Here is a 25,539-nt window from a genome sequence, read left to right as displayed (position 1 = left end):
CCATTTGCTGGAGTGGAGGGCGGACACGCATTACCACCAAGTCAAGTCGAATGGGCACAGAGGAGACTGGCAGGATGGGAGTCCTTCTCCTGTCCTCCTAGGAAGAGGGTAGGCATTGACTTGAGGAGGGCATCTTATGCACCTGTCTCTTGATTTAAAAAAAAAGTAATATAAATTAAAGCCCCCAGCAGAAGGCATGAAAGGACAGAAGAGGTAGGAGCAGGAGTAACTTAGGCTAGAGATAAGGAGAAGCAGTGCGTGAACATGTAGCAGACAAGTCTCTGAGCTCCCTTCTCCTCTGTGTTAGCATGCCCCACGGGGTGCCGGATTCTCCCAGGGGTGCCGAGGGAGCTGCCCCTCGCCAGGGCAGCCCAGGAGGGGGGAACGCAGCAGGGCTCCTGCACAGTACAGTCCCACCGCAGCCTGGGCCTGTCGTGTGGGCCTGCCTGTGCGGGCAAGCCCGGGGTTTGATCATCGCTGAAGTGAACATCCTGACGGAAAGCTTAACTGATCTGACACACAACTCCAGCCACAGAGTTGTCTAGCAGGATATCAAATAGCAATATATTCAACTGGTGAACCACTGTGTTAGAACAACACATCTTCAAAACAAACTGAGCACGCCCTGCAGGTATCCTTGTTTCTAGGTATTTCTGAAAGCTCTCCTCGCTCTCTTAACCCTTTCAGGTGCTGTACATCCAGCACAGGTGGAGAACTTGCACTGAGGCATGCCTTTTGCCTGGTTCAACGTGATAACTGCATGGTGCTGGTAGGATTTTTTTTTACAGCTTTAACAGGACATAGTTGCCTGCTCATTTCCCACCGCTGTGTGTTGTGAGCTGGGGTGGGGGGAAGAAGGAAGGGAGGTAGTGCTTTAAATGGGAGTGATACGCAAATGCCAAGCATGGTATTTGTACCTGTGTAAAGTTCTCTGACGCTTAGGAAGTATATCATAAAAACAGTTCAGTAACGATAACTGAACACTCAAAAATTGGGATGTTAACATCACCATGTGATTGGAATAAAACAAATAAGGAACCTTTGGACAATGAGTTTATAGCTTCTTTTAGGAAAAGAATAATCCAAATTTCCAGCCGAAGCTATGGGTAGGTCAGAGAAATTTGTACCTAGGATAGGATCTTTGATTCTTAGAGCTTGAGGGCATCTAGATCTGCACTTTCTTAGGCACATTTTTATCTAAAACCTGAATTTAACTCAGACCCCACTCATTTGGGATTGAGTTAGCTTGTGGCTGACTAGCACGTATATATGCATGCTACAGTAGGGCTTGAGGATGAAATTGTCACACCATGTAACCTCATCTGAATTAGGTACCTAATTTAGGAGCCAAAGCCACCTGTACAGTGAATAGAGACAGGCGGGCTCATCCAAAGTGGGCTTCAGAGCAGCCATGCTAGGAACCTCAGTGGCCTCTATGAACAGTTAGGTGCCTGAAGTTAGGCAGTATGAATACCCTTTTGGTGCCTGGTGAGTGAGTTTTGTCCTTTGAGTTCAGTTTTCAAAGGACCAAAACAACGTGAGAAACACTAGGCTTGCACTGGAACCAGGAATTGGAGAAACTGAAGCACAAAATTTCCTCTGATTTAAAGAAGAAGGAAGATCTTGGATAATGATTTTGAATTTCAGTGTTCCCTATAGCAGAGTTCAACACGCGTTCCTGATCAAATTCAGGATTAAATTCTCATTTTGAAGGTGCACATCTGTTAAAATATTAACTCGTTATATATCAGAATTTTCCAGGTTTCCTGGCAAGTCATGCTCAGGATGAAGTCTTTCCAACCATGTGCATTGAAGGACGTGTTTATATATATGGGTATATACAAACACACATGCTCTAGACAGCGTGTAGGTGAGAATGCTGTTACAAAGCAAGATTCTTCCAAATTATTTATTGCAAGAGACAGTAGCGGTCCCCTGCATTTAGATTACCTCTATGAATTTTAAAAGATCCTGTTGGACCAAAAAGCGTTAATGCTTACTCTGTCTTTGGCACTCTTTAAAATTTATTACTGAAAAAAATTCCAGGTTTCAGAAGTACAATTTTGTCATGCCACGAGGCTGTGTTCAAACCTGGCGGTGATACAAGCCTATGAAAGTCGCCATTTCACTTTCACCGTCATTGTCTAGGAAGCATGTCACAGTGTCACATCAGCCAAACAAGGGTGTTACAAGGAGCTGAGCTCAGCTGGTACCAAACCACCTCCATTCCTATGGCACATACTGTGCCGGGTACCCTTGGACCTGCCAGAGCAGCTGCAGCAGGACGGGGAGCACGTGCTCTCCCAACCTCCTCCCTGGACATACGACTTCCCCTTCTTCTCCCTCCCTGGGCTGGCATTGGCTGGAGTTTCCCCAGCAATGTAGCTGGGAAATGGGAAAAAGTGGTGGGCTGTCCTGGCTACAGACCAGACCGTACCCAACTTTCTGCAGACTCCAGCTCGTACCCCAAAGCTCAAGTGGTAGACTTCTGTTTAACAGAAGGTAAAACAGGTGAACTCTGTTTAGCAGAAGCTAAACCTTGCCAGGGAGATAGGATTTGGAAAGCTTCAGCTGTTGTATGTAATATACTTAGTTTTTATTTATTTCCTCCCCTTCAGAAAAGGAGGAAAGTTCACACCAAAACAATGTTTAAAGCAAATTGCAAAGCCAAACATTGACAATTAAGGCCAAATTCAGGTTGTCCCTCCAATCACACTTCTGCCCTCTTGTGTGAATGCCCTGTGATACACTTTTGAACTGCAAGAACCTGGGCTAGTTTTCCCTCTTCAGGGCAGAGGATGGACACACAACAGTACAGAATTAATGGGCAAGTTTAATGCCAGTATTTCCTAACTTTGAAATGCTTGACTTTAACCTTTTTTTTTTTCAATGTTTTTTGAATGTACACTCTGTTATTGATTTCAGAATAAACACTTCACTCTATTTGGAGAGAGAGATTTCTGTCTCATACAGCTTCTCTGAAGTTACTGGTTTCACCAGGGCTGAATTTGGCCCATTATATGTAATGAATTGTATATTCCAAAATCAATATTAATAACTCCGGGTGCTCTTTTTAAATAGATTGTAGACATTCATATAGTCTGTGTAAAGTTCATATGAAATGATACTTGCCTATTCTTTATTCATCCTTTTGGTTAATAAATAATCCTTTAGCTTTTCAGGAGTTGGTTTCTGGGATCCTGCTGGACATCTGTATTTATCATTTAGGAAGCCATCACCAGTAAATCTTTCTCTCTTCAGATTTTTGACATAAAGCCCAGGGTTTTCAGGATTATTTGCTACTTCTCATTGTATTTGGGGTTTGTTGGTTTTTAAAAAATATATTTATAACCTATTCTGTTGGTGAGTTGCAGTTTGTCAATTGAGAAGTTTTAGCTAAACGTACAGCATTGGTGAGGCACTGAGAAGGAAAATCAGCCATCCTCTTCCTGAATCTCTGCATTTGCTGCGAGGCACCATTTCATCTGGGGATGTGAGTGACTCACAGAGGTTGGAGGGACTCATAATTTCCATACTACAGCACTGTTCACTAGGATTTTCTGACTTTTGTATTTATCATTAGAGGCAACGTTACACAATGTCAAAGAAAAAAAATCTAGCCTTCATAATGTGCTTTCCTGATTGTAAATGGGGCTGGATATCCTGTACTGAAATGTCAGGTTAGATCCTTTGTAAACTCTGAAGCCTGCTCTTAGAATAGAACACTTCTGGAGTGTATTAAATTGGTGTTAATTGAGAAACACATATGCCAATGACATTTTAAGCTACGCTAAATAAAACCAAACCTTTAGCAGGTCCCTATCACAGAGAGATCCTGAGATTTCACTGAACCTGCTGCTGCCGTCATCTTTTTTCCATCTATGCATATGTTGCTTGCAATGATATATGGTAGCTCCTGATGCAAATACCACTCATGCTGTTACAGCTTAAAAGGCCCAGAAATAGAATGCAAACACAATGTCTGTTTTTTTCTGCTCCACAATCTAAAAACCTATGACCAACAGCCTAAAGTTTGATTCCTTTTCCCTGCAGTTTTTGTACCAGCTGACTTCAAAACATACGTTTAGCGCTGCAAGTCATAAAAAATTCATCGTCTCTTTCTTTTTTTAGGGGGACTAATTCTGCAAGTGTCTCAGGGTTCTCTGGCTCCTGTTGCAGCTGAGCCACAGGTCAGCACCTCAGGAGGGGCCCCGTCCTCAGGCGACCCAGTGCCCACTATATTCACTGCCTCCACTTCCCCGACACGGCTGGCCCCTGGATCAGGCCCTAAGCGTATTGGTAAAGTACATGCGCTTTATCTTAAGATAAATAAAGCCATTTGAAAAACACAAAGCAAAATTGGGGTTGAAGTCCCAATTGTGTCAATATACTCATGGGAGATGTGGCAATGTTGTGTTGCACGTTTGATTTGTTACAGAAAAGAAAGGGCAGCTTGGAAGTTACCCAGGGCTGGGTCTCGGCAGCGCAGGCCGCACGGCGGCTCAGCGGAGCGGCGCTGAAATCCTGCTCTAATGCAACCACACCAGCTCTCCCAAGCTGGCTTTGCAGGACCGCTCTTGTTAGATCAGCTGTCTTCTGCTGCGAGTTAGGGCAAGAGGTCAAGAGCCATTTATGAAGAGTCTGGTGCCATTAAGCTGGCATGATACAGCTACGGGCAAAACTCTCGCTGGCAGCTCATTGATTTCCAAGTGACAAAGCCCACTACTGCTTTGCCACTCAGTAACTTTTTGCCTTTGAACCAAAAAAAAAAAACCATTTTTTTTCCTCGAATAGCTCGTGCAGCTTTTTTGGTTTGGGTTTGGTGTTGGTTTGGGGTTTTTTTGGACAAGCAGAAGTACTTTCGAAGGTGCATTGTGTTGCCACTGTGCAGTGCACTGCAGGACCTCTCTTGGTGAGAAGATGATTTGTGGCCATCTCCTGACTGTGTCCTGGAGGTGCTTAGGTTTATTTCTGACTCACTGCCTTTATGAGCATAACTAAAGAGACACTAAATCCTTGAAAGGAATTTGTTGTCTATAAAACCCAGACTTGTAGGTGCCTGGCTCCTAAGTGGAGGGGAAGAGGGGTCTCTTCCCCAATTGCTGCCCCCAGGTGTAGTCACGGGCAGTACCCGGTGCCTGCCTGATACAGACCTTGAAGGAGAAACGAGGGGGATGCTCCTCTCAGGAAAGGGTGCACAAACTGCTAAGCTGTTGCAAAGTCTGCCTTATCCTCCTGTGGCCCCCAGTAAATCTCAATTTCTTTACTGTACAGTTTCAGAGGTTCCTCATGCGTGCTGCCAATTTTCTTCCCAACTTACACTTACTTCTGGTGTTTCAGGTAGGACCTTGGGTTGTGGGAAGTCTGGTGGAACTGCATCAGTAGGAATGTGTCATCACATGGGACGTGGTCAACCAGTAGCTGTGCTCCAGGTCCCAGTAAGCTGGATGTTGGCCTGTGGTGTCTGTCAGGAGCAAGGACTGGGGTTTATATCTCCAGTTATCTGATAAATGGAAATGAATGAAGCCTTTTTTTTTTTTGAAGAAATATCTCCCTTCCAAGCCTTCTTTTGTGTGAGAAGTATTAGAGTGAGCGTTCGGTAGTTTTTAATTCAGAACATGTATTTTTCAGGTCAGTCAGGTTTTCCTGTTCTTGTTTGTTACAGTACAACACATAGGTTTAAAGTGCTTACAACAAATATGTGAATATGTGCTTACAACGTCCTACAAAGATGGTAGCATCTTTATTTGCATTTCACAGATGAGAAAATGCAGAGCAGTTGAGTGTTTTGCTAAAGCCAGACAGGAAAACCATGGCAGAAGGAGGGAGGATTCTCCAACTGCCCATTGTGGATATTCGGTTATCCACAGGGTAACAGGTATACAGGCTGTCGGTTCAGCCTGTCTGTCTGTCCTTCCTCCTCGTGGCATGGCGTTCTACCACCATCCGTTGGAGCAGCTCTGGAGCGCAGGAGACTCCCACACTGTAGTGACTAGCCAGCTATTTGCCACACAGTCTTTCACAGGGCAGCTGTGTGCAGAATTTAATTATAACTCGCTTAATTGTCCACTTTCTTGTAATTGTTCTTACTGCCTCCACTCCCCTTAATGGCATGCTCACGTTGGGAGGACCAGGAGGGCTATGCAGGGCTGTCCCAGAGGATCCCCCTATTCTCCTTTCGTGTGTCTCAGACGTGATAGCTGCCTTGCAGCCGGCGTGCGACCACGGCATTACTTGCTCAAACACACTCTTACTAACCCCGGCCTGGGGACTCCCTTGGTGATAACACTGGAGATGCAGTACTCGGGCCGTGCAGATTTTAATATAAAATATTATGATTTGTCTGTCTGCTTGCCCATCTGTCTATCTGTCCATCTATCTAATGGAGCTACGCGCATGCTGGAATAGCTTGGGGAAGGTCAGAGGGAGTTCAGGATGACAGAAAAAAAGGTCAATTTTTGTGTGCATGCATGTGTTGCTCCAGCTAACTGATGAGGCGTCTTGGCAGGGCGTTTCAACTTAAAGAGACAGCCCCGTCCGTTTGGAAGACACGAGTGCCCTTCTTGTGAAACATGGTCAAGAATTATTCGCCAGAGGTGACTTTTTTACAGCATTCCCAATGATAATGTTGCCTTGCAAATATCTCCAGCGATTCTGCCGGACTTGGGGGAGATAAGCGTGGTATGCGCGACGGGGCCCAAGATTTGGTTTGTGTTTAATTGGGACATCTGTATGTTTGCACGTATTGTAAAACAGAGAGAGAAGCTGAGTGTGTGCAACGGGACTGAGGGGGCTTGAGCATCTCGGGGTGGGTGCACACGTGTGGTGGGCTCTGTTAGACAAAACAGCTTGGAGATTTTTCACTCGGCGACTTTTTGGTGCCGAGTACTCTTTTTCAATTTCAAGCACGTTTTTGTAGGTGAGCTGGAGATTAATTCCCTCCCTGGCCACTGAGTTGAGGATTCGATGACCGGCGTGGCGCTGGGGTCCTGAGCTTGGGAGCCGGCGGTGGGAAGGGAGCAGCCTGGTTTCCAGCGGCAGCCCCGGCTCACAGAGGGACCATTAGGCAGGCGGAAGCCCCCGGCAGGGTTACGGACCAGACAGTCTATACCAAGGCAGGTCAAAGGGTGAGCTTGCTGTTTACTGAATCGGTAAATAGCTAATTATTCAGCCTGGCAACAGGGTGAAACCCGCATGGGATGTAAATCCTCAGCAATTCAATGTTATCTAGCGGGGAACAGGATTTGAGATCCGAGGATCCCTCGCGGTAGCAGAGGGGAGCTCTCTACACTTTAAAACCTTTTAGGGTCATTGTACGATACCGCGGAGCCATTAAGGAGCCCTCACGTGCCAGAAGCGGTTTAACAGGCCCAGTGTTGGGCACTTAATTGTGTCAATAATTATTCACGCATTAGCACCAGCTCCTCCTTAAAGTGTGTACTGTGGTGACTCATTAAGTTATTACTGGTATTCATTACCAGTAAAATTAGCCTTTTTTCAAAGTGTAAAATTTATGTTTTATAGAAAAATATTGCTAGGAGTGTGACAGCTTTGCTCTACTCCCTGCTAGGTGGGGAGAAAAACAAGACTATGTGGAAATGAAGCAGTATGTTTTAACCAAAAAGAGGCCCTCAAAAATAAGAGGCAGTCAAATTAGAAAGCGTCTCAAGCCTTTGTTTGTTTGTTTGTTTGTTTTGCGGGTTTTAAGAACTTAGGGTAGGGGAGAAGCTACGTTCCTGCCTGGCTTTGACTCTTGGTCCTGTGTGTGTATGTGCTGTTTTCTGGTATCAGGAGTGAGAAAGATGCCCAGTGTCTTTTGATTAATAAAGTGTTAATGTATATGCAGCTGTCTTTATGTTAAACGCTTTGTGGTGCACTTTGTTTCTTTAAATGCTGATCATTTACAGTGAGCGTGTACAGTATATATGCCTGGAGGGAGAGCAATTGTTATACAACTCTTTAATCCGAACCATGATTAAAACGCCTTTTGTTCCTCCCTCCCTGCATTACTCCAGCCTATCATCTTCTCTGAGAAATCATTTGGCAAGTAGATACGTGCGTATTTTAAGAGAATAACTCCTTTTAAAGAATCAGTTTTGCTTTTGTTCTGCTTTTAGAACTTAGTTTTTTGCATTTCAATATACAGCACTGTTCAAAAGGCGTAGGAGGGTCATAGCCATTTTTTGCGTGAATAAGGTATAATTGAAATATGATGTATGCAGATATCATCACTTCTACAGCAATTATCCAGATTGTTTGTTTAGTGGGAACATACTTTCAAGTAGGGGTTGGTCAGTGGCAATCATGTTGCGTGACACAGCTGAGGGAAACGACAAAGAATATGTAAAGTCTCACACTGTGAAATTTTGCGTTGCACCGGGAGTGTCTACTAGGGGGAATCGTTAGGAATTTCGAAGGTGAGGGCCACGGCGGTTTCAGAGAGAAATGTAAAGGAGCACGGGGAGGCTGGCGCTTAGATCTTGGGGAGAGGCTGGGGTTTGGCATTCTGTTTCATGTGGAGACCAGCAGCTAATGTGGTCCTTGTTGAAACTTGAAACAGCTCTATTAGTAGCTTGATTGGGGAGAGGAGAAGAGACCAAGAGTAAACAAAAATGTGCGGTCTGGAGATGGGCTTAATTGTGCACAATACATCTTGCCTCTGTGCGGCTTATTCTAATCACTCCAAATGGCAACACACACGCTCGCACACACACACACACACACACACACACAAATTTGATCTGCTCAAGCAGATAAAACTGCTATGTGTATAATATTGCCAGGCTAGAAGGAAAAAAAAAATGGACATCTGTTTAACAATTCTCTATTGTAGACAGGATCATAGAAACACTGTTGCCTGCCTGTCGTGTTCAATCAAAATGAATAAAATACCGATTTAAAAAAAAGAAAAAAAAAACAGGCGGAAGAGAGCCTTAAAGTATTTGCTTACACTTTTTTTTGTTTTAATTTCAGCAGCATGGTGAGGAGGGGGAATCCCAGGGGCAGGAGGAGGTTTCAGGAACAGTGAAGGGAAGATTTTGTTTTGTGTTGTGTTGGGTTTTATCCTCGGAACAGCCAAGAGAGGCGAACAGCAGTCGGAACTAATTGTAGCTCGCTCAGGAAAGTCTTCATTAGCACTTGCCACACATGGTTACCAGATGTGCCGAAGAAGGGGTGGGAGGAGGGGGGAAGGGGTATGTGGAGAATGGGCTACATACTTAAACCTAATAATCTGTCTTTTGTTTTCAGGTCTATTGTGTTGGGGAGGGGAAGAATGGGGAGAGGGAGAAATCCTGGCTGCTTTTTGATGGAGCCAGTCCCTATTAGCTGAATGGCATTCCTTGTCTTGCAGCCTCCTCCAAGGAAGGAAGAATCCCTCACTCATGGCCAAGTAAAGAAGGGTTTATTTAATTTTTTTTAGTGGGTGTTCTTTTAGTTATTTTTTTAAGGCTATCAGTGAACTATTATTCCACTGAACCCAGCTGAAAGTATTTGGACAATCAAACTGGTAAACCGCTATCATTCTGGCCAGCTCCTGAATTTGAGCTGGGTCTTTTTTTGTGAGCTTGTGGGTTCCCAGAGTGTCAGTGGGGCTGTTGAACTCTCAGTTCAATAGCAGCAGCATCTCCTTAGTTCACGTGTACTTTGACAGTGAGTGTGAGATGCAATCAGTGAAGCCAAGTCCAGCAGGAAGGTAAGAAGAGCTCTGTGGTCCTGTCGGTCAGCCCTGAGGTTGTCAGCTTGGTTAGATGTTTAACCTTCTGCCTGTTGCTATTAAAAAAAAAAAAAAATTAAATAGATCTTCCATATATAGTGGCTGTCGCTGCGGCACATCATATTATGGTCCTGCTGCCCACGTAGATGAACCAGTGTTAATTTTACTGCAGACATTACCACAGACATTGCTAGTTGCTCCTTCGGAAAAAGAGTCCCCCTTCCTCTTCTTTTGAAATGGCCATCTCCAGGGCAATGTGGGACCAGGGGGATCCTGCGTGGCCACCCCCACTGTCTCCCCCCACTTCAGTGGCACTGCAACTTCTTTCCCCTCTCAGTCCCTGAAACTTCCCCACAAGGTGGGCGCTTTTCCTACTGGCATCGTCTGTGCTTGGACATCCCCTTTCTTCCCGGACTCCCCTCTTCGTTCCAGTAGTAAGAGAACATCACCATGTCCGGATGACAAAGCTTAGATGATTCTCCGAGCTCTGAATAATCAGGGATGAAGGTTTAATTATGGCACTACACATGATATCCACAAGATTTGGCACTCTGGTCATGTGAGAGAACAGCACTAGATGAACTTATACTAATTAAGCAGTCTGTTTCCCTTACTTCTGGAAACTGCAAGGAGGTATAAATGTGGGAAATCACTTATGTTAAAGCGAAAGAGACATTTTTTGAATCTTAAATAATCTGAATTGAACCTAAATCTTGTGGCCCCAGCCTTGTTTTATCCAGCTCAGTTTGCCAGTCTGTAATCTCATCCTGCTTTGGAGCCTGGAAATGTTCTTGCTCGCAATCTCAAAGCAGAGCAGATGTTGCATAAATAGAAAATAGGTTGTGTGCGCAGCCTAATCTAAGCACAGAAGGGCACAGAAGAAGGTTTGGATGAATGTAAGCTAATCAGGGCACAGATCTGCTGTACTTTGGGACTTAGGAGCAAATTTTTTTTCAGATGTATTCTGCCTACCAGATCCCAAATATGCTGTTCACTTTTTCCCACTGCATGGCAACTCCCACTTCGAGCTTTTTTAATTTTTTGAGAATAAGGTGATGCCTGTCAGCTCAAGCTCTCCAAAGCAAATGGCTGGTAAGAATTAATCTATTCCATTCTTCCTTCCATGTTTGACTGACTTCTGCATCCAACGATCTTGTTATTCTAGGTCCAAATTAATCAAAGTCCAGGAATTATTATTTCAGATTCCGTCAATGGAAATAATAAAGCCAAATCACTTAGCTGACTTAGTTGTATCGCCCTTTCCTATTGTAGGATTGTAGAGTCTTCTGCCACCCGATTGAAATTGGTTGGATCAACTTAATTAGCATTGGCAGAGTGACTGAGTGCATGGCTTCCATAAAGTATCTTTATTAACTATCAGAAAGGCCCAAGGAAAAGTCTGATAAAAAATAACCTATTTACCATCCCAATTTTGCTGTAGTTGCTATTGCATCAGTTGTTTTCTTTAGTAAAATTTAGTGCCATATTTGCAATTTTTATAACGCTATCCTACATTTACACAAGAACGAACTGTGGTTGTGCCAACATGCAATATGTAGAGACAATATCTCTGTTTACACTAATTCATTGTGAGAAGAACCAACACTGCAAAGTTGATGCTTTTGTCAAGTTTTCTTTCTTCTGGAGGCTCACATACGGGTGGGTTTTTTTTCCCCATGTGTTACCCACAGAATGGCTTTCACATGAAAGTGCTATTGCCCTCTTGGTGGAATCACAGCCATACACAGCAGATATCATCCTAGCTGACCTCTGCTGTCACATATTCCACAGAGATATTAAGGCAAATGTGAAATGGCCATTGATGGCTCAGGCGCCCGTACTCTCCGCTCAACAGGTTTTCAGTTACTTGGGGCTTCAGCAGAACTTAGACTTAGTGCTTTCAGGAATTTGACACACTATAGCTTTAAAGACATTCTTCATATTTTTGACTTCATCTTTAATTATTATAAGTTAATTATTTAAACATTTTATTAACTTGGCGATGGAAAACATAAAGATCAGATTTATTTCCTGCTTTTTGTGCGTTTCCGCACTGAAGTCAAGGTTTCAGGCAACAAGGCAAATATTTTTATGCAGATGCAAAACTAATCAGCCAAACATGAAAATACTCCTACGGGCTTTCCTGGAGGCCTTGCTGGGGATACTGCAATGCAAATAATAGATAAGGCAAATAATAAGTAATATAGCAAAAGTATTATAAGGCAATAGGATTCAGTTAGGGACCAAACGTAGTGGGTGATCCACGTGAGCTGATACTACTGTCCTTTTTAGAAGGTTCAAGATGGCATATCTTTGCTATCTGGATCTCCTATCATGCTTTTTTAACCCCTCACAATGTTCTTCTATAATGCACTCCATCAAAATGCATGTTTCCTCACAGATGATGTCATTTAAGCGGAAAAGAATTGTAAATGCTTCTTTGGCCTCCTGTAGTTTTTCCTGGGTAGCCGGTTGAGCTCAAACTACTTCTCTTTCCAGTATGATATTTAAGTAATCAATATGATTTTTTTTTTTTGGATACGCATATTAACAGTACTCTATGTAGTTAGAGAATATCCAGGAATATTCTAACGCTGCGCAGTAATTACATATGGCAGTATTTTTGCTCCCCATGGTTTGCAGTTTTTCCCATACAAAATAAGTGACCGAGACGACAGGCAGGAAAGTTTCAGTGTGATGTTAGGAAAATCGAGAAGAGCGAGTTTACTGGGGAGACTACAAATAGCTTTTGTCTTTCCTAAGGAATGACTTGAAGATAGATATGCAGTGCAGCAACGTGAGGTCCATCTTTTTGTCACCTCCAAATGAGGTTCCGGCAGTGTGCTGTCCGGGAGGAACCTGCGGGCTGTTCCGGGCCGGACGCTGGCGCAGGAGATTGCAGCCTGGTTCATTTGCAGGATCACGTGATGGGAGCGGAGCAGCCTGTTGTTCCCAGCCTGCGCTGCCATCCAATAAGTTTCTGATGCTTAGAGTGGATTTGCAGGTGTTGGCTCTAACCTGTAGAGTTTCCAGAAAGGTTGGGGACCCAATTACCTTGTCTTGTTGGGAATGTTGCTACAGCTGAGACCAGAGCAAGGCTAGGCTGAAACTTAGGTGCAAGGGAAGGTGCTGGGAAGGTATAAAGCATCTTGGCATAAAGACCCTCCCCTCCTCCCCTTTTTTTTTTTTTTTTTTTTTCTTTTTCCATCCCTAAATCTGCTGAGAAAGATACAGGGTCAGATTGATATATTTAAGAGTGATCCTTATCTTTTTAGTTCTTAATGATTGGGCATTTACAGTTTCACCATAAACACATAAACATAACTATGAAATGAGAAACATTCCTTACTGAATGAGTTTATTTTTATTTTGTTTTACTTAATTCTGTTTCAGTGACAAAACAGATTAGTTTCCCAACACCATGCCTACAATTTTGTCATAAAGCTTACAATATGTAATGTGTCTTATAAAGCCCCATTCTGAGATTACACGAATAGTGTGAGAATCTCTACCTCCACTTATGTAAAAGTAAATTTTGACTTCAATGAATTGCAGTGGAAAACTTGAAATAAATAAGAGAAAGATAAAAACAGAAGGATCTCAAATGCATTGGAAGGCATTTGTGTACGCTTTTGGGTCTTTTTTGTTTCTAAGCTTCACTGTTTATGGCAAATCTTATGACTTTAAGCACCAGTCTGCTGACTTTTGGGTAGTTGGAAGGGGTAGTACCTAAAATATCCTTCAAATTATTGGTCCTCTCCTGGAGTCATTTAGTTTCTCCTATCCCACAGATGCGTGCCTCATCCTGCACGGTCTTCCCCTTTCCCAATCCTCTTAGGTGCTGGCAGTGCTCCGTTACTGTGGCTGAGGAGGTCTTGGCTTCTCTCTGGTCCCAGTGAAGCCAAGGTGGCCAGGAGAGTACGGCTCTTCTAGTCCTGCCTTCCTGTCTCCGCCGGGCTCAGCCTCTGTCATTTCGCCGTGTGTTCAACATCTTCATTTAGATTTGGCCCCGGGAACAGCGAGTTGTGCTGAAGAGCCAGACGTCTTTCACATTAAATTTTAAGGAGAACAGAAAGCAAATGACACAGAGTATAAAATAAGTACTTAAGTAAACGTTTTAATCTCACTTGGGGCAGTTTGACAAAATAATGAAAACATACCACATGCATATGTGTCTGCACATAATCATTGTCGTCGTCGTTTGCTTTTGTTGTCAGCAAAATTAAGCGGCAGAGCGTTTCAGGGAAGGTTGTGCTTGCGATTCGGCGGCAAGCCTCGGCTCGTGGCAGGGGCGCCCAGCCTTCGCTAAGGCAGCCTGCAGCGTATGACCTGAGACGCGTTGCTCTGCGGAGCCCAGGAGTTTTAAGAACAGCCTCTGCGTGTGAGCAAGTACCTGCTTTTACGCAACATGAGGATCAAGGTCTCAAATGCTAATTCTTTGGTTTCACCTGAAGGTACGGCTTGCCAAATTTCAGGCTGGTTCTGATCCATGGTGGAGCAATGAAAGTGATAGTTCTTTCTAGAGGTAAGGTCATACTGTAATCCAAACCAGAAAAAGAGATTGTGTCCCAACTTGTCTTGTATTCATTTCAAATTCTGTGCAAAAGTTTGAGTAGATTTTTTTGAGTAGATAGTGCAGCTATGATCTTTTTTTCATCAGAAAGAAAGAAGCAGCAGCAACAATAATTCGCATCAGTGCATTATCAATTATTTGTACTGTTAGTGAATTTGCAACAAAATTAAAAATGCTAACAAAACGATAACAATTTGACTACAGGGACAGCAATTTCCAGGTCATTTCGTGACTTCTGTGAACAAATTTCTTCCAGTTTGGGAAATTCAGGATTATTTTCATTTTGATAAGAATGGAACATCCATTCAACAGACAATAAAAGCTGTTTAAACCTGTTAAATACTATGAAATAGATGTGTACAGCTAATTAAGGTATGTGTTGAATAGTAATTATGTCATCCTGAGGGATTTACAAATAGAGTCTAGTTAAAATTTGATTCAATCTTCTATCATTCACAGAAGGTGCAAATTATTATTCATTTAGCGTGCTCTGATTTCAGTTCTAAAGGTAATCCAGAAAAAAGGGAGAGGGATTTCTGTTTTATCAGCATTGTTTAAGAACTAAGATCCCTTAATTATCACACTGTACCAATAGTCTGCTACCCAACTTACTGAAGCAGTCGTTCTGCTTTGAAACTAACAATTTACCCTCCAAGCAAAGGAAGATATAAGAAAAAGTGTTTAGTCAGCAAGCAAATATACCAAATTGTATGTTTTGGCTTTTGTTGGTGCTCATGTTTCTGAGCTGTGCAAACGTGAGTCACTTACACAATACCTTTCAATCAAAGGCATCAAAGCAAAGGAGACAGATTTCATAAGAAAAAGGAAAAAAAAAAAAAAAAAAGGCAAAGGTGAAATAAGACTCCATGGCATCCAGTTCTGTCAAGCTTCTGGAACTTCTTTCCAGGATCTTTCTTTTTAGGTAACCTTGGTAGACTTTTGGCCTTATTCCTTTGTGCAATTTCTCATCATAGTAATGAAGGATTAGGTAAGATTCCTCATCACCTTGTGAAAATATTATGGATTCTTTTACAAGGAAGTTACTTTTAATGACCTTAAAACAAAAACCGTTTCTGGACTTATAACAGTAATTAGCAATCCCCGTAGTTACCATTAAACCTGGCCTAAAATGAAAACAAAAATATTAATGAAATATTTTTATGTCTTGGAATGATAACTGCATCTTTCAAGGAAATTGTGAAATTCCTAAGTCAGAAGACCCCAGGACCTATAGTGGTAGTGGGGGTGTGGTAGAAACAGGTTAAGTTTCTGTTCTGCCTGATTCAGAGTTCCAGCCTCTCTAGGCGCTAGGACTTCTCTTCCGTATGTCTGAGCTGTCATGGACATTTTGTCAAAACTGAGATATTGATATTTTTTTGTTTGTTGCATTTTAATATTTTTTTTAAGTAGGAAAGACTTTTCCCACAAAATTGTCTTACCAAACCTATTTCTTCAACTAAAAATAAAATATCAGACAATAGTCATTACCGAAGTTACAAGACATTACTCCGGTTTTTCCATGAACTAAGAACATGTAATCCGTGCGGTTATGTTGGCAGTTATTGTTTGGACTTCTTGGAAAGTAACTTCTAGTGTGCTTAGACTGGATGTATGTGTTGTGTGGTTTTATTGCAGAAAGGTGAATGTTCTCCTGCCCTACTTTTTTACAGTGCATGTTTTCCTGTTGATATCAGTGGGACTAATTATGTGTGTTAAACAGCTTTATGGGAATAAGGGTTGTGTATCCTGCCCTGCTTAATGCCAGCCGGTATTGAGGAGCAGCCGCCTCTGAGAGGGAACGCAGCAGCTGCCCAGCAGCTCTCAGAAATGCCGTGCAATTCTTCAAGTTGAGCTTAAGCAAAGGTGCTGGGCTTCTTTGGAAAAATTATCCAGAAGTAAAACCTAATTTCCCGTGTTCTGATTTTATCTTTCTAACCGAAGTGGCATTTTGGTAAGGTGAATAGAAGAACCCGCATTATCTTTGGTTGGTTGGGTTGGGTTTTCTGGAGAGAGACAAATGCGCTTGACATAACTGGTTTTCTCTGCGTGTCCACTCATATTTAATCTCTTGACACAGCTGCTTGCTAACAGTATGGTTTGAAGTACTATCCACTGAAAAATCGTAGTCCTAATTTGTCGCCTGGAATTTGGCAGAAAACTACCATGCTTTTTTTTTTTTCTCTTAGACTGCTTTATAGAGGTGTGTAATATTGTAGGTAATATTGTAACAGAAGTGGAAAGTGTTCCCAGTTCTTAGCAAGATAAGAAAATGTTGTTTCTTATCTGTGATTTGAAAAAGAGATGAAGGGTCAGTGAGGTAGAGATACGTGAAAGCTATTGTGCACTTGGTAGGAGCTGCAGAGGAGGAATATCTCTCACCAGTGGCTTGTTTGAGTGGAAGGGAAGAGAAAGAGGAAGCTTCTAAGTGAAGGGAGAGGACTGGAAAAAATGTCAAGTAAATTCAGAGAAATTTATTGGTTTATTTGCTTAAAGGAACAGGTGCACAGCTTTGAGATGGTTACTGAAAAGAAGAGAGCAAGTCAAGTTGAGGGCAGCTTTAAATGCTTGCCTGCTGTTGATGCTTTGGGATTTATAAAAAATCATAGGCCCCTTCGGTCTTTGGAGATAGCTGAGAGAAGCAAGGAGAATGGTACGGGCTCTAAGCCACCTGAAATTTTGAGGGATTGCATGGAAATACGGGGCAGTCTGCTGGTCCCCAGATGTAGCTTAGCTGGGGCTTGCCTTGTCTTCCCACCAGCCTTAATGTAGCTGCGTCAGAGAGGGAGGCAGTTGTGCTGGAAGTGTTACGGGGAAGGTTTTAGGCTATGCCTGTCCCCAGCCAAGAGTTAGCTGCTTGGAAGTTGTTTTTCTCAGCAGCACATGCAGGAGCTATGAAGGTGGGCAAGACTTGATTTCAAGATCCTGAACACGTGTGCCAAAGTTGGTGGTAGGGGCTGGTTGGGTGTGCAGCCACTTAAATAAGTTCTTCTCCTCGCCATCCCCAGCAGATTTTTAGTTGATTTTCATCTGGTGTAAGCTCCAGGAGCTACTGGCCACCTGGCCTGTGCTAGCATTTGAGCTTGGAGGGAAGCAGATGCCCCAGTACCTACCCGTCCCTGCCTTCTTCTGTAGAAAGCAGAAGAAAGCTGTCTTAGGTGCCTTTTTTGTATTACAATAGCAGTGGATTTATTTGGACACCATGGTGACCAAATACTAAGCTGTTTTTTCTTGATACATCCATTTTTGTCTTTGCGTTTATTTGCACACCATCAGCCAGAGATGCATGTCCTGTATTGAGAAGAGTGACGACGTCTCATGGGCCTGGGGACCAGGGCTATGAAATTAGGCCCTAAAATTAATGATTGTGCGCTAACTGTGGGAGAAAAATCTCATATTTATTCTTGAGTAATTAGAATGCATTGGAAATGTGTGGCCGGTCTTTCTCCTTATTAGACTGAAAGCTATAAACTTAACTATCTTTAAACATGAAAGTTAAAATTCTTCTATATTCAGCTGATGCAAGAAGTTGAAGCTTCATGTAAAACAGTATTGCAAGATGCTGGTGTGCAACCTGAGGGGAGTCCATTTGAATTTTATGGAAGCGAGCCCTTTGCTTCCCATAAAGAACTAAGATGAATGAACACCAACACCAGACAGTCACTTTCCTAAAAGGTGCTGCAGAGGGTTTCCCAGTGAAGATTTTTGCAATGGAGTCAAGCACTATAAAGTCTTTGACTCTACTCAAAAGCTGCTGTCACGTATCTTTATCCAATAAGTTATTGTTTCGTATCACAGAATAATAATAACTTCAGGTTCAGAATTCATGATAAAGCAGGAGGATATTTCCAAGAGGGTGGCGTCTCTCTGGGACAAGGAGATGAAGAACTTCTCCATAGAGCTTGTAATAGGAATAATGGAAAAGGACAAGCTTGCCCTCCCATTTCTTTTTACTGGGACGTGCACACAGGTTGCCTTCTTTTACGGGCTAGTAAATGGTTTGAAGTTTTGGAGCTGCATAGTTAAAGCTTAGGTCTTTTGCACTGAAGAGTGGAAGTAGCTACAATAATTGGTAGTGCACATAAAATCATTTGTTGCTGAGCTTCTAATAGTAACAGATTTCAAAAATTGCACTTACATTTTGGAGCTGGTGGAACGTTTGAGGGATTTATGTCTAACAGAATTTGCATTCCATGTAATTTGGATTTAATGACTCGGTGTAACACAGGCAAAAGGGTTTCTGAGTATGTGACTCCCCTTTTCCATGGCACAGTAGGTATTTCATCTTAATTTTTGGTTGCATGCTAAGAAATCAATATGTAAAGCAAAAGTGAACAGATACTTAAAAGGAAAGCATCAGGGAAGTTGAATAGTCATTAACTGGGTTAGTATTTAAAGCTGGCATATATTTCTGAGTGGGAAAGGGCTTCAGAACGGGGCAATTCACAAACCACTTCTTCCCCTTCAACAGCTAATTCAGAGACAGCAGGTGTGTCAGCCGCCCCTTGGAAAGAGGACCAAGTGTAGTTTGTGACAGAACTGAGTGGAGATGATCCCAAGCTGAAAGTCAAAACAGGATCTTCTTTTAAGTTCACCGAGTGACCTGCAGTTTTATTCCAGCGCCTAACACAGGTAAGAGGTTTCTACAGAATCTGCATTTGCATTTCCCAAGGTGTTTTAATTTGTGAATCCTAACTCTTATTGATTGGCGCTCTCAGGTTTTGAAACTAGTGATGCAGTGACAGCTACCAGTACCAGGTTTTTTGTTGTTTTATTTGGCTTTAAGGTATCTGTTTTGGCAAAATCAAGTCAAAGAGCCATGGTGCATTTGTCAGCAATCCTACAGTAATGAATGCGTACGCTGAATATGTCTGGGACCAGAATTTGAGAGTAAAAGAGGACTGTTTCTTATCTTTGTACCTCATTTCCATGTGAATCAGGAGAAATTTATTTGATTTCAGTGAGAGGTCCACATCAAGGTGGGAAGTGTTGTCGGCTCTTGGCCCCTTGCTGGAGCTGGTTCCTGGAGAAAGTAAATTTGGTCCTGAACTGTGTTGCTGTTACAGAATATATATTAAAAAAAAAACCAAAACTGAGAAATTCCGGCATGCCTTTTGAAATGTTGTGTATAAACACTAGGGATCTGGCTGAGAGAGAGACTACTTGCATCATCCAGGCTGGGCCAGCTGCAGGCAGCCGTGTGGCTAACTGTTGTTACTGGGCTGATGGGGCAGAACCCTTCAGGAAGGCAGTGAGGGTGGGAATGAACTCCGTGTTGCAGATCCCCACTCTGAAGTTTCTTCCTTGCTCCTTCTCAGTCTCTGTAGGCTTTTATACTTGCTCTTGGGCATGAAGTGCCTTGTTCCTAGGCAGACCTGGGCTTTCCTTTTTTCTTTATATAGGATGAACTGTGCAGTCCATATAAAATGCCCTGCCATGTGAGTTGCTTGAGAAGTCATGTTCGGTGGGAGTGGTGAACATGCTCTGTGTCTGCACACTGGAGGGACAATGCCTTTTAGATCATGAAAACTGGGGGCGGCTTTGCTCCATCATCGTTTCATTGGGGGCGAACAGCAAGAAAATATGCGATTCTATTCTCTCTGGCTTAATTTCAATCAGAGATAGGTCTTCAGGACATCCTTCTTCCGCAGCTAACGTGCCCACAAGACCTCTGTATGAAGATGCAGGCATTGCCTTGAATCAGTGCAACGCATCCTGTTCTGACCCCCCCACAGCCCCCAAGCGCTGTTTCTTGTGACTGCATGACGCCAAAGCTGTTGGAGAGGACCCCCCCTCAAAATGAGGAGCTGCCTCTGCAGCTAGCTACATGGGCAGCGAGAGGCGGGGTGCTTCCACGGGGCAGCAGCCACAAAAGCCGCTTTCTGACAGATAGTGTCCTTATTCCTTAATCATTAGCCCTAATGAAGGGGTTTTGTCATATTTAAAACAAAAAGAAAAAGGAAAAAGAAAAAAGAAACTGAGAAAGAAAAGAAAAAGAGAAAAGAAACAGCCAAAAAGGAGAAAAGATGGGGAATAGTTGGGATTATCTCTGTGCCGTCTCTCAGGTCCAGTGACAACACGACTACAATGGGTAGCTTTCAGGACTGCATATGGTCTTCCTTCCGAGGGAGTTGATTAAGCGACTCCGGATGAAATTGAAATCCTGTGATTTGACCTTTGTCTGGCCTGGGAGGGCTGCAATTCGCATAACAATTTCCTTTTGTTCTTTGTTTGGAGTTATTAATCCAACATGAGCCTCGAATTAATCAGGGGTAGTGCGTTGTTACATTTCTAATTCACAGCTCCACTGCTTGTGTCTTTTTTAATTAAGGCCGAATGATAGCAGGCCTTAGCCCCTGATTGCAACACTTACTAACCACACATTGAGGGATGAAGAGGCTAAATAGGCAGAATGAGATTACTTCAAGGTTTCACTTAATTGTTTTCTTCCTTTAAGTAAAGAGCACTGAATGAACATTGTTAATGCCAGGCTGGGAGTATTTCTTTTATATATGTGTTATGTGCGTGTGTGTATGTGTGCGTGCTGGGGTGGGGGAGGTTATGACGGGTGCGCCGAGGACTCGGAGCTCTAATGGGTCAAGGGTTTGTAAAATTGAAGCCTTTGGTTATTGATTTAAACCATTCCTCCCACCTCCCCTGGGGGGCAGGGGCAAGGGTAGAGGAAGGAGGAAAAGAGTTGAAGAACGTTAAACTTAAGCTAACTGCATGGGTTTTCTTGTATCCTGCGTGATCCCATTTGTTTATGTAGTTTTTTCTTGCTGTTTACTTGTGGTTCAAAGGTAGAAATCCCAGGAAGATTGAAGGCTATCAGAGGTGCTAAAAAAGTGTGTCGAGAGACACAGCTCTCTGAAGCCTGGGAGTGGTAATAATGATAATACAATAAAGGCGAGCCAGTTGTGGCACGCACCCGATTTTGCTTATACTGAAGGATGTTTGAGTCATGTTTCAAAAGCTGTTTGTAAATTTGCATTGTTGGAGCAGTTCAGGGCCACAAAGGCACAGGTGCTATTCCAGAGGAATGGTGTAAAGGGTCTCAGTTAGTTTCCTGCTGGATAACTCAGCCTGCGCCAGCCATTCGGGATGCTGGAAAAGAAAATGCACTGAGCACCCAGCCTTGCAACATTTATTTGCACAAAAAAAAAAAAAAAAAGGATGGCAGGATTCATATTATTCATATTTACAAGATCAGGCCCAGTGTTTTGGTCTTCTATGGTGCAGTACATTTTATATGATTATTGTGGAGAAAGGTTAATATTTAGGATCCCAAACCTTCAGTTGTTGTATACAGAAATTCCATTGAATTCAATTTGTGCTGTGCACCTGCAATATCAGATAGAGCTCTGTAAGTGTGGGAAACTAACTCTTCCTGAGTTATTTCATCTATCTGAGGAGCTGGATGGATGGGGGAAGCACTTACTTGGAAGAGTTAATGTTTCTGTGTGAAATGGCAAGCCGGTGTTAATCATACCAGGCTGCACAGATACAGAGCTGCCGTTCTGATTCTGGCACGGGATATACAGGGCAACAATGCTGTTGCTGCTTTTCTGAATTCTCCATGAGCAGTGGCTGTTCCACACAGGATTATCTAAGAATGCAATGATAAAACCTCTAGATAGATTAAGCAAAAGTAGAGTATAAACTCCAAAGGAGAAAAACGCTCCAGGTAAAAGCTTATTTCCGTATTTAGAAATCTAAATTGTGAACTGAGTCTGCTTTTTCAGAGGAGCCTCAAAAGAACAGGCTATATATTCAGTCTTCCGCATAAATGTAGAGTATCTGGAAACAAAACCAAACTAACACACAAATCTTTAGGGTTGGCCTTCAGTTGCTGCAAAGAAGCACCAGTGACTTCATTTCTTTCCATACTCAGTCACGTCAACACAGGATTTACACTGAATTGGGTTCACAGGTTCAAAGCTGTTTTCTTGACTTTCCTGCTCTTTCCTTAGATGCTGCCTGATCCTGCGTGTCAGGATACTTCTGGATTCTCAGCTCCCGTGCAGGGAGAAGTCAATGGGATAAGAAGATGCTCAGCCTTTGTTGGAGTAGGACTGCCTTACTGGCAGTTCAAGTACCTTGCATATAATTTTGTTTTTCAGAATCAGTTTTGATGCCCTTGCACTGAATAACACCTTATTCTGCAATCAGACTTTGCATGGAGAGAACAGTATTAAGAGCAAGCGTATCAGAATCTGACCATCAATCGCTTATTGTTGTTTATTTCCATTTCAAGAGCGAATGCTTCACATTTGTCCACCTTGTTCTCTTTTTCCTAGAAATCTCTGCAGACCAGGGTATGTTTGTTTATAGAGACACAATTCCAGAATTGAAGCCTACTTTCAATGCCGTACTGTGTCTCAAATTTGCGTGCTGCTTTTTTTAATTATTGTTTGAAGGTTCACTGTCGTTCATTTAAAGGCGTGACATTACACTTCCAAAGGGGGTCGGGATGAATGGTACCCCCATGTGTTTCTTGTGTCAGTGTTTTGCGTAACATCTTAAAACCCAAAGTCCAGTCTGTTCTGTCTGCTGTTAAAAATCTCATGGCAGTGGTCATTAGAATGGGTATATTTGGGGTACTTCTAAAATCTGCTTCTTTTCCTTATTCTTGTATAGCATAATGTTAATCATTAGTGTGTTCAGCAGCTCTCCTCAGCAAACTTATAATACCATTTAAGTCCTTTGAGATCCCTACAGATGAAAGAAGTTGTATAAACAGATAGCAGCAGTATTATAATGCTGCTTTGGATGGTTAGCCCTCGTTGTAAACGGTCTTGTAGGACCTTACTATGCAGCTACAACCAGGTACCCTGTTGGTGTTTTCCAGCAGTTGGTTTGCTCTCTCTGTAATATGACATTTCTGATTCCTTTCAATTACTCTGTGAAGGAAGTTAGGCTTCTTGCCATATTCAGGAACCAAAAGACCGGGTCAAGGTGCATGATAACACTTTCCTATCCTTGCCCAAAGTGGTTGTAGTTGCATTTATTTAAGGGACGATCCATTGACCAGCAGTTCTTGAATATTTGCAGCTGCAACAGTCAATGGTGCTGAGTCCACAAATAAATAAGGAATGACTTTTGTTGTACTGCTGCTGGTATTCCTGACAGTTTTAGCCAATCTGTTGCTATTTATGAAACGTTTCTGTTGAGATCAAAACTGCCCTGAGGTCTCCTCTCCTCTCCTCTCCTCTCCTCTCCTCTCCTCTCCTCTCCTCTCCTCTCCTCTCCTCTCCTCTCCTCTCCTCTCCTCTCCCTCTCCTCTCCCTCTCCTCTCCCTCTCCTGTCCTCTCCTCTCCCTCTCCTCTCCCTCTCCTCTCCCTCTCCTCTCCCTCTCCTCTCCTCTCCTCTCCTCTCCTCTCCTCTCCTCTCCTCTCCTCTCCCTCTCCTCTCCCTCTCCTCTCCCTCTCCTCTCCTCTCCTCTCCTCTCCTCTCCTCTCCTCTCCTCTCCTCTCCTCTCCTCTCCTCTCCTCTCCTCTCCTCTCCTCTCCTCTCCTCTTCCTCTCCTTCCAGCTTCAACAGGAACATGCTCCTCACATCTGCAATGACAAGTCACCCTTGTGCAACAAAATACCAAATTTCAGTGTCCATGCCACTCCTCCACCGCACGTGGAGGTGCTGACACTCCTTCTCCTTGAAATCAGTGGCAGGTCAGCCCCAGCCCGTTATATTTCTCTGCTCTCCCCTTTCGGACATAAGGTAGAGATTACGATTAATGGTCCTTTGAGTTGCTCGGCGCTCCTCCCTCTGCGCTGTCTCCCCGCGATCCCCCTTCCCGCGCCCTCCCTCTCCCCCCGTCAATGGGAGCCTTTGATGTCGCACAAGAGAAGACTGTTGGCTAACAGTCTGGAGGCTGCTTCGTTTGAGCTAACCACCACATGAAAACAAATGCGATCCATCATATTTCATTAACTAGCTGCCCCCTGTTCGGGTGCCCTTTTTTGATGTCAGAGCGCATCCTGACAGAAATCAGAAAGATATGTGTGATTAAGACCAGTAATAATAGTTAGTGCATTGTATTGTAAATTACCTTTCTGGGCCCCGGTACTTTATCAGCCCCACTGGCCTTGGCTTGGGTACATTTTTGACTACTCTGTATATACAGTGTATTAGCGCAATGGAGATCATTATGTGGCCTGTATTTGAGTCATTTTTATTTAAGATGCCAAACAATAAGCTGTTGATTGGGGGAACAAGAGGCGAACAATAATGTTCTGTGTCACATAATACACCACCATTTTCCAGCTTTGCTTTAGAAGGGCCCTCTTTATTGTTTTTGTATAAAAATGGTTCTTAGGAGGAGGAATATTTTGCTGAGGTATGTCATTATTTTGCAAATTTCTATTATCTCATCATGTTGTCTTCATTGTAAATTGCAGCTAATTAGGAACCTAGTTAGAGCCCCAGCTTTGAGGCTGGCTTTTTTGTGAAAAGAGCCCACCGATTACCGCACTACAAGAGAGGAAGGGAGAGAAAAAGGAGATTAATCTGGTTACCTAGGCGACACTCGCTTCCATCTGCGAGGAACAATACATTTTTGTTTCCTTGGCTCAGTTCAGATCTGTTTTGTTTAGGGGGAAAAAAAGAGAGAGAGCGAGAGGGAGAGGGAGAGAGAGAGAGAAGGGGAGAGAGGGAGAGGGAGAGGAGGCAGCCCCACAACAATGCTGGACTCTGTCTGGCCCCGGCTTACCCGCTTCCATCCCTCCGCAAGTTCGGGGTCTCGGGGGAGTGGGAAGATGAAAGAGATAAGCTCCAAAGTTGTCAAAGGTCGTAACCTTGCCACACAAAGCCAGCAGTTTTACTTCTAAATCCCCTTCTCCCGAAAAGCACTTAATGAAATAATATACTGTGCTTCTCAACACCCCGTAGTCTTTATTAAGCAGCAAGGCCCCCGAGATGGTGAATTTAAGGAGTTGGTTGAAACTTCGGACTAAACGGTCGCTGACTTAGAGCGTCTGCAGTAGATGTGCTGGGTTTTTTCTGAGCGAGAGAGACAACTTTTCTTCCACTGTCTCTTGTTAGCAGTATTGTGGCTTCCCTGACACATGTTTTATAGCTGCCTTCACACAAAAGGCAGAGGTCTGTGAAGGCAGGGCAGTCTGATTTATTTTTTTTTTAATTTCTTTTCAGTTACCTTCACAAGGTCATGGTTTAACAGACGACAGCGACCTGCATCTTTCCTGTTGTGCATCAAACTATTAAACCCTTGCACGGCTTTTGCATAGGGTAGACAATG

At 43.2% G+C, this 25,539-nt stretch overlaps 1 protein-coding gene across 11 annotated transcripts in view; it reads left to right on the top strand.

The window, feature by feature from the left end:
• The window catches only part of SOX5 (SRY-box transcription factor 5), a 657,730-nt gene that overhangs the window by 295,164 nt on the left and 337,027 nt on the right, over window positions 1–25,539 (top strand). For 9 of the 11 annotated variants that reach the window (XM_054207629.1, XM_054207623.1, XM_054207624.1 and 6 more), the window contains one exon: window positions 18,757–18,917. The exons of 1 other annotated variant lie outside the window; for it this stretch is intronic. The gene's annotated coding sequence lies outside the window, so the exon portion shown is untranslated. Of the gene's footprint in view, window positions 1–4,131; window positions 4,300–18,756; window positions 18,918–25,539 lie in introns of all 11 variants that reach the window. One more of the 11 variants, XM_054207630.1, reaches the window with a different exon arrangement.

The sequence above is a fragment of the Rissa tridactyla genome, chromosome 1 (genome assembly GCF_028500815.1).
Source record: "Rissa tridactyla isolate bRisTri1 chromosome 1, bRisTri1.patW.cur.20221130, whole genome shotgun sequence".
NCBI classification, from domain to species: Eukaryota; Metazoa; Chordata; class Aves; order Charadriiformes; family Laridae; genus Rissa; species Rissa tridactyla.
This window is presented reverse-complemented; position numbering and strand designations above follow the sequence as displayed.